General features: G+C 41.6%; 1 pseudogene; it reads right to left on the bottom strand.

Moving 5' to 3' along the window:
- Positions 1-812: 812 nt before the first annotated feature.
- On the bottom strand, positions 813-14,512 carry LOC132224617 (synaptobrevin homolog YKT6-like; annotated as a pseudogene).
- Between the last annotated feature and the right edge of the window lie 118 nt (positions 14,513-14,630).

Here is a 14,630-nt window from a genome sequence, read left to right as displayed (position 1 = left end):
TGGACAGTGGTATGTTAGGAGTCCTTAGGTCAGCTGGTACCTACTCTTGGTGCCCAGTAATGGTGGCTACAGGAAAAGTACTAGCTAAGACAAACAGGTCCCAGGTGGTTGCCAAGACAATCTTGTTGCCATACATTCAAGGCCAAAGTGCCTTCCTACCCCCAGCCCTCCTACCCGCAAATACCTCTTAGGTATCCTGTGGAATTTGGTGGATGTCAATCTCAGCAGGAATACAAACCACATCTCAAATTTGTGAATCCCAGTGACTGCATCATCATGGCCTTGGCCCTGAAGTGCTGGCCCATGCCCTGCTTATCCCCACCCCCAGTGGCCCTACATGCCTTTCACAAGAGAACCAAGTGTGTGTTCTGCCACCCCTACCCCAGCCCTGTGGTTCAGGACCACACCACTTACTGGAGTGTTAAGAGAGTTAATGTACAAGTAAAACCCAAAAGCGTCTGATGATCAATAGAGTGTTTCTCTGACCTCTAGAGGCACCATAGTCAGGGGCTCCACACAATCAGGGTGCCACACAGTCAAGGGCCCAGGACTGTCCCATGGTTAGAAATACGCCCTTTGGCATCTGCAAGAGTCACTAACAGTTTATGTTTTCCAAATTATCTTTTCAAAAATTACTAGACATATGAGTTTAAACATTCCCCACCCCAGGTCCCTTTCCAGTGGCTCCAAAGTAAAAGATGACAGTTTGTCCCCACTCCGGGCCTTTACATGGCAGCTCTGCTTCTCCTGGAGCCGCAGTTCTAATCTCAATGAAGGCGACTTTGCTGCACAGGGGCCTCTGCTGGCTTCAGTCACATGACTGCAGTTTTGTTTCCAGGCATTTTGTAGAAGGTTTTAGAGTGTATTCCCAGAACTTTGGATTTGAACACCAGGTCATCTATCTTCTTGCCTCATTCTAACAAAGACTCCATGGTATTGTGCAGAATTATTTTGGTCTCATCTAGTTTAGCCTGCACTTTACTCATGAGGTCAGCTTCTCAGGGATTCTGGTATGTACTAAGGTAGCCATCCAGGGCTGCATCCTGGATGGTAGCAGGGGATCCAACTCCATCCTGTCAATCTGCTTGGAGAACTCATCCAGCACCTTCTCCAACAAGGTGAAAACCACCCAGGATGGGCACTGCCAGCATGACCACTCCTGCAAGACTGTTGCTTCCCATGAGACTTGGCACAGATATTCTTGTTTTTTCACAGAGGCTCTGCTGCCTTTTGTTAAACATTCCCCAATCAGCTGACTTGTGAAGGTCATTAATTTCTGAACACTAGTCCACTGGAAGAAGCTGAAGGACAGCGCCTCATAGGTAGCTTTGAGTAGCACCACCTTGTGCTTGACCTTTGTAGAGGATGCTCAGGTTGTAGCTTCAAGATGCCATGCCCCAGTACTGACCACCTGGCCAAGGGACTGGCTCTCAGAGAGCAGCTCAGCCACTGCCCCTCAAGACTACTGCAGCTGCTGACAGTCAGATGCCACTTCTTCCTCCTAGCCAAAGTCTAAGCAAATTTAATAAGATTGGGATCATACCAATTACCTTTTCTGACCACAATAATATGAAACTAGAAATCAATAACAGGAGCAAAGCTAGAAAATTCAAATATGTGGATACTAAACAACACATTCATGAACAACCAAAAACTAGAAATCAATAACAGGAGCAAAGCTAGAAAATTCAAATATGTGGATACTAAACAACACATTCATGAACAACCAAAGGGTCAAAAAGAAGTTAAAATGCCTATTGAAAAATATCTTGAAACAAATGAAAATGGAAGCACAATATGCCAAAGAGTATGGGATACTGCAAAAGCAGTCCTCATAGCAATAAATGCTACATTACAAACAAGGAGCCCAGCCATGGCTTGGTAGTCAAGCATCTACCTATGAACCAGGAGGTCATGGTTGAATTCCCAGTCAGGACACATGCTCAGTTTGCAGGCTTGATCTCCAGTGGTGGTTGTCCAGGAGGCAGCTGATCCATGATTCTGTCTCATCATTGATGTTTTTTTCTCTCTCTCCTTCCCCTTTCCTCTCTGCAATAAATTATATATATATATATATATATATATATATATATATATATATATATATATATAAAAGAAACAAGGAGGATCTCTAAAAACATAACCTAACTTTATACCTCAAGGAACAAATAAAAGAAGAACCAACTAAGTCCAAAGATAGCAATGGAAGGGAATAGCAAAGATCAGAGCAGGAAAAAATAAAATGAAGAACAGAAAAGTAAGAGAAAAGATCAACAAACCTAAGATCTGGATTTTTCTTGAAATGCTAAACAAAATTCACAAACCTAGCTAGACTAACTCAGAAAAAAAGAGGATGCAAATTAGTAAAATCAGAAACACAAGAGGGGATATTACAACTGACACCACAGGAAAACAGGATTGTGAGAGATTACTATGAACAATTATGCACCATTAAACTGGATAACCTAGAAATGGAGAAATACCTAGAAACATACAACTTACCAAGACTGAATCATGAATAAATGGAAAATATGAACAAATGACTAATAATGAGTAAGGAGATTGAATAATAATAATAAAAAAAACTCCCCAAAAAGAAAATCCCAAAAATAGTTTCACTGGTGAATTTTACCAAACATTTAAAAAACAGTTAACACCAATTCTTCTTAAACTCTTCCAAAATATTAAAGAAGGAATACTCCCAAACCTCAAGTGCCCATCAGGAGATGAGTGAGAAACCTGTGGTACATTTACACAATGGAATACTATATACAGCTGTAAAAAGAAAAGGTGGGGGGAGTCTTTTACCCTTTGAGACAGCGTGGAAGGACCTAGAGAGTATTATACTAAGTGAAAGAATTCAGTCAGAGAAAGACAGGTATCATATGATCTCATTTATATGTGGAATTTAATGAACAAAATAAACTGACAAACAAAATAAACTGACAAACAAAATAGACATGGAAACATTTAACAGACTGAGGATCCTCATAGGGAAGTGGAGGGAGGAAAGAGAAAAACCAAAGAGCTTATATGCTACTAGAGGCCCAGTGCATGAATTTGTGCATGGGTGGGGTCCAGCTGGCCCACCCCAATTGGGCCGATCAGGCCAGGCCAGCCTGGGGGAGGGGCTGCAGGTAGTTGGCCAGCTGGCCCCACTCCCTGGGTGAACTCCAGGTTGAACTCTGATCAAGGGGACAATTTGCATATTAGCCTTTTATTATATAGGATAGGCATAACTCTGGACACAGATAATAGTGGTGGGGTGAAGGCTTGGAGAGGGGTTGAGAGTGGGAAGTGGGAGGGGTGTCAATGCGAGAAAAAGGTGTACATCTATAATACTTTAAACAATAAAGGTTAAAAAAAACCTCAAATGGTATTTTTTTTTTACAGAAAGAGAAAAAGCAACCCTAAAATTTATATGGAGCCACAAAAGACCCCAAATGCCCAAAGCAATACTGAATATTCTAGCAAACTGGAGGCCTCATAGTTAATGACCAAACTTTACTATAAAGCTATCCTAATCAAAAGTATGGTACTGCCATAAAAATAGACACATAGAGTTGGCTTGTATTGTTCAGTGGTTAGAGTGGCGGCCCATGCACCAAAGAGTCTCAAGTTCGATTTCTGGTCAAGGACAGGGTACCTGAGTTTCAGGTTCAATCCCTGGCCCTGGTCGGGGCATGGGTGGGAGGAAACCAATCACTGTGTCTTTCTCACCTCTCTCTCTCAATCTCTCTCTCTCTTTCTCTCTCCCTCCCTCCCCTCTACTCTTTCCTCAAATCAATGGAAAAATATCCTCAGGTGAGGATTAACAAAAATAAAAATAGACACATAGGCCAATGGAACAAAATAGAGAACTCAGGAATAAACCCTTGAACGTACAGTCAAAATATATCTGATGAGGGAACTGAGAACCATCAATGCAGAAAAGATAGTCTCTTCAATTAATGTTGTTAGAAAACTTAATAAATACATGCAGAGAATGAAATTACACCACTCACAAAAATTAACTTGAAGTGGATTAAAGATTTAAATGTAAAAACTGAAAATGTAAAACTCTTAGAAGAAAACAAAGGGAAAAACAGGAGGAAGGAATCAGAAACTGTAACTCCAACCAAAGCTTTCTGAGCAACAACAGACCTGGACCTTCAAAAATGTCAATGTCATGCAAGAATAAGAGAATTCTGGGAAATTGTTCGAGTATCAAGGACACTAAAGAGACACGACAACTGAATGCAATGCATGGTCTTTGAGGGGAAAGAAGTTTTTTAAATAAATAGATAAAAATGATATTAGGATAATCTGAAAATTTGAGTGAGGATAATAATTGTATCATCTCAATGTCAAATTTTCTGAGTGTGAAAATTGCATTAAGATTTTAGAGCAGAGACTTCCAAAATGGCGACCAGCAGGAAGGTAGGGAGGGAGAGAGTGTGAGAGCGCAAGGAAGTGATAGAGGAGTGTGTGGACGCGTGCAGTGTGTGTGTATGAGCTAGGGACAGTTAGATTCTGCAGGTCTTCTAAGGGGCTGCTAAACCGGGCAGTCTTAGGCGGCGGAGTCCAGCTCCCTGCGCGGACACTCCTGGGCGGCCAGGACAGGCACAGCGACCACGCCATCTTGGGAAACAGAGCTGCTTGAGACTAGGATCCTGGCCTCAGCACCACCCAGTCTGATCTCAGACGCAAACCAGGACCCTGCAGCCACTGGGGACAGAGACCTGTGACCACAGCTACAGACCTGCGGACACCAAAAGTTCAGAAATCCCCGCTGCAGATCCGTGAGTAACAGAGCCCATCCCCCCTTCCTGCAGGCTTGAGGGCAGCACCAGAGTAACTAACTGATAGACCCACCCCTTGCCTCCAGGAACTTTAGCCTGGAAGTGCTCAAGCACCTTGGAATTGATCCTACTTGCACTGCCAGCTTCTGAGCCCTGGGATGGGAGCAAAGGCAGGAACCCCAGGAACTGAGCCTAGGCTCACTGCTGGCTTCTGAGCCCTGGGTTGGGAGCAAACACACAAACCCCAGGAACTGAGCCTAGGCGCACTGCTGGCTTCTGAGCCCTGGGTTGGGAGCAAACACAGAAACCCCAGGAACTGAGCCTAGGCGCACTGCTGGCTTCTGAGCCCTGGGTTGGGAGCAAACACACAAACCCCAGGAACTGAGCCTAGGCGCAATGCTGGCTTCTGAGCCCTGGGCTGGGAGAAATTGCGCGAACACCAGGAATTTGTACCACGTATCACAGGCCCAGGGACCCCGATTCTCTGGGCAGGAGGCAGCACCAAGCACCAGTGACTTGACTGTGTTTCTTTTCACCTGCGCCTGAGATCCTGATTTCCTGTGCATTCATACTAAGAGCCAGTGACTCCAATTCCTGGTGCAAGGGCACACAGGGACCCTGATTCTCAAGGCAAGGTCGCGCAAAGCAACAGAGACTCTGATACTGGATTCTGGGGAACTCTGACTCCTGGTGCACGCTAGGGGGCTCTGGTTTTCAACACGCTCCAGGGTGGTCTCTGTTTCAGCATGGTGCAGGCAGGGTCCCTGATTCTAAGGGTGCATACGAGGCCACATTGACCGCTGACAACACTGACTCTGAGCGAGCCTGGTTCCCACCAACCCACAACAACCACACATCTTAGTGTCAGAGCTCTTCAGTGACACTAGGGTGGTGGGTGGCTCCCACTGAACACGGCCCAGGCCCACGCAACTCGACGTTTGAACCATCGGGAGATAATCAGAATGAAGAGACGAAACAACACCCAGAAGAAAGACAATGAGGAGTCACCAAGAAAGGACATTAATGAAGTTGAAGCATGCAACATGACAAAAAAAGAATTCAGAATAATGGTTGTACAATTCATTCACCGGATGAATGAGAAAATCAACAACCTATGCAAGAATTAGGAAGAAATGAAAAGTGATACAGCTACAATCAAAAACACCATGGAAAGTTTCAATAGCAGACTAGAAGAAGCAGAGGACCGAATTAGTGAATTAGAAGATAAGGCAGAGCAACAAGCTCAATCTGAACAGCAACTGGAGAAAAAAAATTAAAAAGCACGAGGAGAGCCTAAGGGAGCTTCGGGACAACATAAAACGAAGTAACATACGCATAATAGGGCTGCAAGAAGAGCAGCAAGGATTAGAAAATCTATTTGAAGAAATAATGTCATAAAACCTCCCATATATGGGGAAGAAAAAAGTTACACAAGTACAGAGAGCCCCAGGCAAGATGAACCCCAAAAGACCCACACCAAGACACGTCATAATAATGATGGCAAATGTACAAGACAAAGACAGAATCTTAAAGGCTGCAAGAGAGAAACAGAGAGTTACCTACAAAGGATCCCCCAGCAGATTATCAAATAATTTCTCAACAGAAACACATTAGGGCAGAAAACAATGGACAGAAATTTACACAGTGATGCAAAGCAAAGGACTGAATCCAAGAATACTCTATCCAGCAAGGCTATCATTCAACATTGAAGGGGAAATAAGAAGCTTCACAGACAAAAAAAGGCTAAGGGAGTTTATCACCACCAAGCCAGCAATGCAAGAAATGCTAAAGGGACTGGTGTAAAATCAAGAACTAAAAAGCCCAGAATGAAAACAGCCACACAAAAAAATTGAAATGGCTACAAACAAGTACCTTTCAATAATAACTGTAAACGTAAATGGACTAAATGGTCCAATCAAAAGACATCAAGTGGCTGAATTGATAAAAAAAAAAAAGACCCATATATTTGCTGTCTACAAGAGACCCACCTCATTAGAAGGGACTCACACATACTGAAAGTGAAGGGATGGAAAAATAACTTTCAGGAAAATGGAAATGAAAAAAAAGCTGGGGTAGCAATACTTATATCAGACAAAATAGACCTCAAAGTGAAGGCCATAAGAAGAGATAAGAAAGGCCACTTCATAATACTAGAGGGATCAATACAACAAGAGGATATAACCCTGATAAACATATATGCACCCAATGCAGGAGCACCCACATACATAAGAAAACTCCTGGAAGATATCAGGGGACAGATCGACAACAATACAATCATAGTAGGGGACTTTAATACACCACTGACATCACTGGATAAATCCGCTAGGCAAAAACTCAGCAAAGAAACAGCAATCCTAAATGACTCACTAGATCAGATGGACTTCGTTGACACCTTCAGAACACTTCACCCCAAAGCCACAAATTATACATTCTTCTCAAGGGCTCATGGGACATCTTCAAAAATAGACCACATATTGGGTCACAAACAAAGTCTCCCAAATTCAAGAAGATTGAAATCATAAAAAGCATCTTCTCAGAACACAAGGCCTTAATATTAGAAATAAACTACAACAAAAACAACTCAATATACTCAGATATTGGAAGCTGAATAGCACGTTATTAAATATTGATTGGGTTACCAATGAGATCAAAGAAGGAATTAAAAACATCCTGGAAACTAATGACAATGAAAACACAACAATCCAAAACCTTTGGGACACAATGAAAGCAGTCCTGAGAGGGAAGTTTATAGCTCTACAGGCCTATCTAAACAAACAAGAAAAAATGGTAGTAAATCATATAAATCTACAGCTCAAAGAATTAGAAAGAGAGCAACAAGAAAAGCCCAAGTGAGCAGAAGGAAGGAGATAATAAAGATCAGAGCAGAAGTAAATGACAAAGAGACCGAAAAAACAATACATAAAATCAATGAAACAAAGAGCTGGTTCTTTGAAAGGATAAACAAGATTGACGAACCTCTAGCCAGGCTCACCAAGAAGCAAAGAGAAAGGACCGAAATCAACAAAATCAGAAATGGTAGAGGCGAAATAACAACAGATCCCACAGAAATACAAATGATTGTTAAAAAATACTATGGACAACTCTACTCCAACAAACGAGACAACCTGGAGGAAATGGACATATTCCTAGAAAAATACAACATTCCAAAACTTAATCAGGAAGAATCTAAAAATCTCAGTAGGCCAATAAGTATGGAAGAAATTGAAGCAGTCATCAAAAAGCTTCCAGCAAACAAAAGCCCAGGATCAGACGGCTTCACAGGGGAGTTTTACCAAACATTCAAGGAAGAACTAAAACCTATTCTCCTCAGACTACTACAAAAAATCCAAGAGGAAGGAACACTTCCAAGCTCATTCTATGAAACCAGCATTACCCTAATACCAAAACCAGGTAAAGACAACACAATGAAAGAGAATTACAGGCCAATATCCCTCATGAACATAAATGCCAAAATCCTCAACAAAATCTTAGCAAATTGGATCCAGCAGTACATCAGAAAGATCATACACCACGACCAAGTAGGATTTATCCCAGGGATGCAAGGATGGTACAATATCCGCAAATCAATAAACGTGATACATCATATAAACAAATTGAAAGAAAAAAACCACATAGTCATATCAATTGATGCAGAAAAAGCATTTGACAAAATTCAACACCCATTTTTGAAAAAACTCTCAGTAAGGTGGGAATTGAAGGATCATTCCTCAACATAATAAAAGCTATATATGACAAACCCACAGCCAACATCATACTCAATGGACAAAAACTAACACCATTTGCCCTACGAACAGGAACAAGACAGGGATGCCCACTCTCACCACTCCTGTTCGACATAGTACTGGAAGTATTAGCCATTGCAATTAGTCAAGAAGAAGAAATAAAAGGCATCCAAATTGGAAAAGAAGAAGTAAAACTGTCCTTATTTGCAGATGACATGATATTATACTTAAAAAACCCTAAAGACTCCATCAATAAACTATTACACTTAATAAAAGAATTCGGCAATGTAGCAGGATACAAAATTAACACCAAGAAATCTATGGCATTTCTATACACCAATAGTGAATGTGCAGAAAGAGAGACTAAACAAGCCATCCCATTTACCATCGCACCAAAAAAATTAAGCTACCTAGGAATAAACTTAACTAAAGACCTCTACTCAGAAAACTACAGGACATTGAAAAAAGAGATAGAGGAAGACTTCAAGAGATGGAAGAACATACCATGTTCTTGTATTGGTAGAATCAACATCATTAAAATGTCCATACTGCCCAAAGCAATCTATAAATTCATCGCACTTCCCATTAAAATACCAATGGCATATTTCACAGACCTAGAACAAAATCTCCAAAAATTCATCAAGAATTAAAAACAACCCCAAATAGCTGCAGCGATCCTGAGAAAGAACAAAATAGGTGGGATCTCAATACCAGATATCAAGCTGTATTACAAAGCCACTGTTCTCAAAACTGCCTGGTACTGGCACAAGAACGGGCATATAGATCAATGGAATAGAATAGAGAGCCCAAAAATCAGCCCCAACCAATACACTCAATTAATATTTCACAAAGGAGGCAAGAACATACAATGGAGTCAAGACAGTCTCTTCAATAAATGGTGTTGGGAAAATTGGACAGATACATGCAAGAAAATGATACTAGACCACCAACTTACACCATACACAAAAATAAACTCAAAATGGATAAAGGACTTAAATGTACGACAGGAAACCATAAAAATTCTAGAAGAATCCAAAGGCAACAAAATCTCAGACATATGCCAAAGCAATTTCTTCACTGATACAGCTCCTAGGGCATTGGAAACTAAAGAGAAAATAAACAAATGGAACTACATCAAAATAAAAAGCTTCTGCACAGCAAAAGAAACCATCAACAAAACAACAAGAAAACCCAGCGCATGGGAAAACATATTTGCCAATGTCATATCTGATAAGGGCCTAATCTCCAAAATTTATAGGGAACTCATACAACTTAACAAAAGGAAGATAAACAATTCAAACAAAACATGGGCAAAGGACCTAAATAGACACCTTTCAAAAGAGGACATTCAGAAAGCCAAGAGCCATATGAAAACATACTCAAAGTCACTAATCACCCGAGATATGCAAATCAAAACAACAATGAGGTACCATCTCACACCTGTCAGACTGGCTATCATCAACAAATCAACAAACGACAAGTGCTGGAGAGGATGTGGAGAAAAAGGAACACTTGTGCATTACTGGAGAGAATGCAGACTGGTGCAGCCACTATGGAAGACAGTATGGAGTTTCTTCAAAAAACTAAAAATGGAACCGCCATTTGACCCTGTGATCCCACTTCTGGGAATATATCCCAAGAAACCAGAAACACCAATCAGAAAGGATATATGCACCCCTATGTTCATAGCAGCACAATTCACCATATCTAAGTTCTGGAAACAGCCTAAGTGCCCATCTGTAGATGAATGGATTAGAAAACTGTGGTACATCTACAGGACGGAATACTGTGCTGCTGTAAAAAAGAAGGAACTCTTACCATTTGCAGCAGCGTGGATGGAACTGGAGAGCATTATGCTAAGTGAAATAAGCCAGTCAATGAAGAAAAATACCACATGGTGTCACTCATTTCTGGATAATAAAGACCATTATAAACTTTTGAACAAAAATAGATACAGAGGCAGAACTGCCTCGAACAGACTGTCAAACTACAGCAGGAATGCTGGGGAGGGTGGGAGGGCAGGAAGGGGGTGGGTAAGAGATCAACCAAAGGACTTGTATGCATGCATATAAGCATAACCAATGGACATAAGACACTGGGGGGTAGGGGAGGCCTGGGGATTGTCAAGGCATGGGGAAATAAAGGAGACATATGTAATACTCTTTGTAATACTTTACGCAAAAAAAAAAAGGAAAAAAAAAAGAACATTTCCAATGGGGGAAAAAAAAGATTTTAGAGCAGATCAGAGATTGGAAACCAAGATGGCCGCATAGGTAAACACCGGAAATTGCTGCCTCCCACAACAAATTCAAAAACAAAACTAAAAGACAAAACTGATATCATCCAGAACTACAGGAAGGCTGGCTGAGTGGAAATTCTACAGCTAGAAGAAAAGAGAAAAGCACACTGAGACTCAGAGGAGCTGCGGAAGTGCAGAGGTACGGAGGTGCACGCGGCAAGGGTTTACAACTGAGGACGTGGTTGTCTTTTTGAATTGGGAGGGAGTCACAAGCCCCCGACTACTCTGAACTCCAGTTCCGGGAAGTCTCTGGGGACCCAGACTCTACGGGGAGAAATTGGACTGTCTGACAGTGGGGAGAACTCGGAACTTGAGGGCGGCTTTCTCTCAGAGGTGCTTGCAGCAATTACCAGAACACTGAGATGTGGGGCCCCTTAGGGCAGGGCTGAGGATAAGCCATAGCTGCTTGCTCCACCCTGTTGATTCCCTGAGACCCCGCCACACCCAAGCTGCAGTAGAGGCTTTTGCATATGAATGCCCTGGCCCTTTGCAATCTGAAAATTACCTAACAAACTGCCGCAGACAGACCCAGAACTTCCAAGAGAAGGCCCAAGGCCCCACAGCAGCTTGCATTGCTTCACAGGTGGGCCTCATTTGGGCACCTCCAAACTCCAAACAAGGAAGGGGAATCTGCATATCTCTTCGTAGCTCCTGCTGGGGAGCCTCAGGCAGAGGCTAAATTAGCACCTCCTTAGTGATCCAAGAGCCAGTGTTCCCAGTGGTCAGAGTGGGACCATCCAGATTACAACTCCACAGATCCATAAGGGACACACTCAGGGGGAAGACTCAGTGAGCACCAAAGCCCCACTGAAGCAAGTCTTGCCCAAGAAGGGTGTCTTCAGCACAGAAGTTCTCCCACCGTAGACACAGCTGATTATCACAGTCAATTGGCCTGGAGGTCAATTCCTCCCAGTGATACCTACAACAATCAAGGCTTAACTACAACAAGACAGTGCACAAAGCCCACAAAGGGGTGCAGCAAGAGTGTCCACCTCAGGTAATTGGGGAGGCTGAGCCACTGGGCCCTATAGGACACCTAGCACACAAAGCCACTCTACCAACGCAGGGAAACATAAAAAATGCAGAGACCAAGAAAGAGGTCACAAATGACAGAAATGGAGGAAAGCAAACTACTGGATAGAGAGTTCAAAACCATGGTTATAAGGTTTTTCAAGAATTTTCTAGAAACCACCAACAAATTTAGTGAGACCCTGGAGGATATGAAAAAAGACCAACTAGAAATTAAGCATACACTGAATGAAATAAAGAATAGTATACAGAGATCCAACAGCAGACAAGAGGATCACAAGAATCAAGTCAAAGATTTGAAATACGAGGAAGCAAAAAATACTCAACCAGAAAAGCAAAAAGAACAAAGAATCCAAAAATATGAAGATAGTGTAAGGAGCCTCTGGGACAACTTCAAGCGCACCAACATCCGAATTATAAGGGTGCCAGAAGAAGAGAGAGAGCAAGATATTGAAAACCTATTTGAAGAAATAATGACAGAAAACTTCCCCTACCTGGTGAAAGAAATAGACTTAACAAGTCCAGGAAGCACAGAGAACCCCAAACAAAAGGGATCCAAAGAGGACCACACCAAGACACATCATAATTAAAATGCCAAGAGCAAAAGACAAAGAGAGAATCTTAAAAGCAGAAAGAGAAAGAAACCCAGTTACCTACAAGGGAATACCGATACGACTGTCAGCTGATTTCTCAACAGAAATTATGCAGGCCAGAAGGGAGTAGCAAGAAATATTCAAAGTGATGAATAGCAAGAACCTACAACCAAGATTACTTTATCCAGCAAAGCTATCATTCAGAATTGAAGGTCAGATAAAGAGCTTCACAGATAAGAAAAAGCTAAAGGAGTTCACCACCACCAAACCAGTATTATATGAAATGCTGAAAGGTATTCTTTAAGAAGAGGAAGAAGAAAAAGGTAAAGATAAAATTTATGAACAGCAAATACATATCTATCAACAAGTGAATCTAAAAACCAAGTGAATAAAAAATCTGATGAACAGAGTAAACTGGTGAATATAATAGAACCAGGGGCATAGAAAGGGAGTGGACTGACAATTCTTGGGGGGAAAGGGGTGTGGGGGTGCAGGAAGATACTGGACAAAAATCGTGCACCTATGGATGAGGACAGTGGGAAGGGTAAGGGCAGAGGGTGGGATGGGAACTGGGTGGAGGAGAGCTATGGGAGCGGGAAGAGGAACAACTGTAATAATCTGAATAAAGATTTACTTTAAAAAAGATTTTAGAGCAGACAATTATTTTTCTTAAAACATACAAGCAGAAGTATTTAGGGACAAGTAACTGAAATGATTTAATGAAACAACTAAAAATATGAGAAAGAGGGAGAGAGAGAGGGAGGGAGAGAGGGAAGGAGAGAGAGAGAGAGAGAGAGAGAGAGAGAGAGAGAGAGAGAGAGAGAGAGAGAGGGGAAAAGAGAAGAGAGATCTGGGTGAAGTATATATGGATGTTCTTTGCAATTTTCTTGCACCTATCTGTAAGGCAAAGGAAAAATTTGGGGAGGAAGAGGATATTATGGACCATTTTATTCCAATTCAAAACTTAGAAAAAGGTGGCCAATGTCTTGAAAAACATAAGTTGCCCAAATTGACTCAGAAAGGAATAGCCAGGCTATATCACTCCACAACCATCAACAAATACAGCAACAGAAAAAAATAAAAACGGTTTTCACAAGAAACTCCAGGCTTTTCCACTGAATTCTGACAAACGTCAGGCATAAATATGTTTAATTTGACACAGACCTTTGGAAAAGTAGAAAAGGAGGGACACTCCATAATTCATTTTTTTAAGATAACCTTCATGCTAAATCCTGTCAAGGACAGTTTGAGAAACAAAAATCACAGGTCAACCACACACTCCTGATATAGAAGCAAGAGTCAGAAACAGAATATTAGCAAATGGACCCTATGGGTATAAGAAGGAAAGTACATAATATACAATGACTAAACTGGATTCATCCCAGGAATACAAACTTGATCTAACTTCAGAAAGTAAAGTAATATAATACTCCACATTAACAGATTATAGGAGAGAATTGTGATAGCATATTCAGAATCAAAGTAGTAGGTATAAGAGTTCTTTTGCAATGTACTTTTTTACAATGTCTTTAAAAAGTTGGGATTGTTGAGATATAATTTACACACAGGGTCTCATGAGTCCTTACAGAGCCACCACCAAAACCAAAACATAGGACGTTTTCATCACCCCCAAATTCCTCACGTCTCTCAACCCCCAGGCCCTGACAACCACTGGTCTGTTTTCTGTCCCTATAGGAGGGCTTTCTCAAGAATGTCATATAGTGGAGTCATGCAGAATGCAGTTTTCCATTGGCTTCCTTCACGGGAAGGGACATGCATGGGACTTCTGGAGGTGAATGTACCTTTTCTTCCCCTGGGTAGTGTTACATGACTTGACCACTTAATAATTACTTATCACATTGGAGGCTTATGCTTTTACAATTGTGTTTATATTCAGAGTGTGTTTTACAAATATACATAGTATTTGATTTCATGCCATTTATCTTTTATAGCTTTGGAAGGGTTGTTTATTAAATAGCGAATGTTAACCTTTGAAAGGAAGTGAACGGTTATCAGGAACCATTACGAGGACATCAGTTACCTCAGGAGGACCAGGGATGGGGACATGATTGTCCTGGAGCAAAAGGAGGGTCCAAGCCTGCTGGCATGTTCTCCATCTTCATCTGAGTGGTTGTTAGCAGGATGTCAACATTGCACAAGCACAGGGGCTTGCAGCACCCTGCAG

This window comes from Myotis daubentonii, chromosome X (genome assembly GCF_963259705.1).
Source record: "Myotis daubentonii chromosome X, mMyoDau2.1, whole genome shotgun sequence".
Classification (NCBI taxonomy): domain Eukaryota; kingdom Metazoa; phylum Chordata; class Mammalia; order Chiroptera; family Vespertilionidae; genus Myotis; species Myotis daubentonii.
The sequence above is the reverse complement of the archived record's forward strand: the minus strand, read 5'-3'. Positions and strand labels throughout refer to the sequence as shown.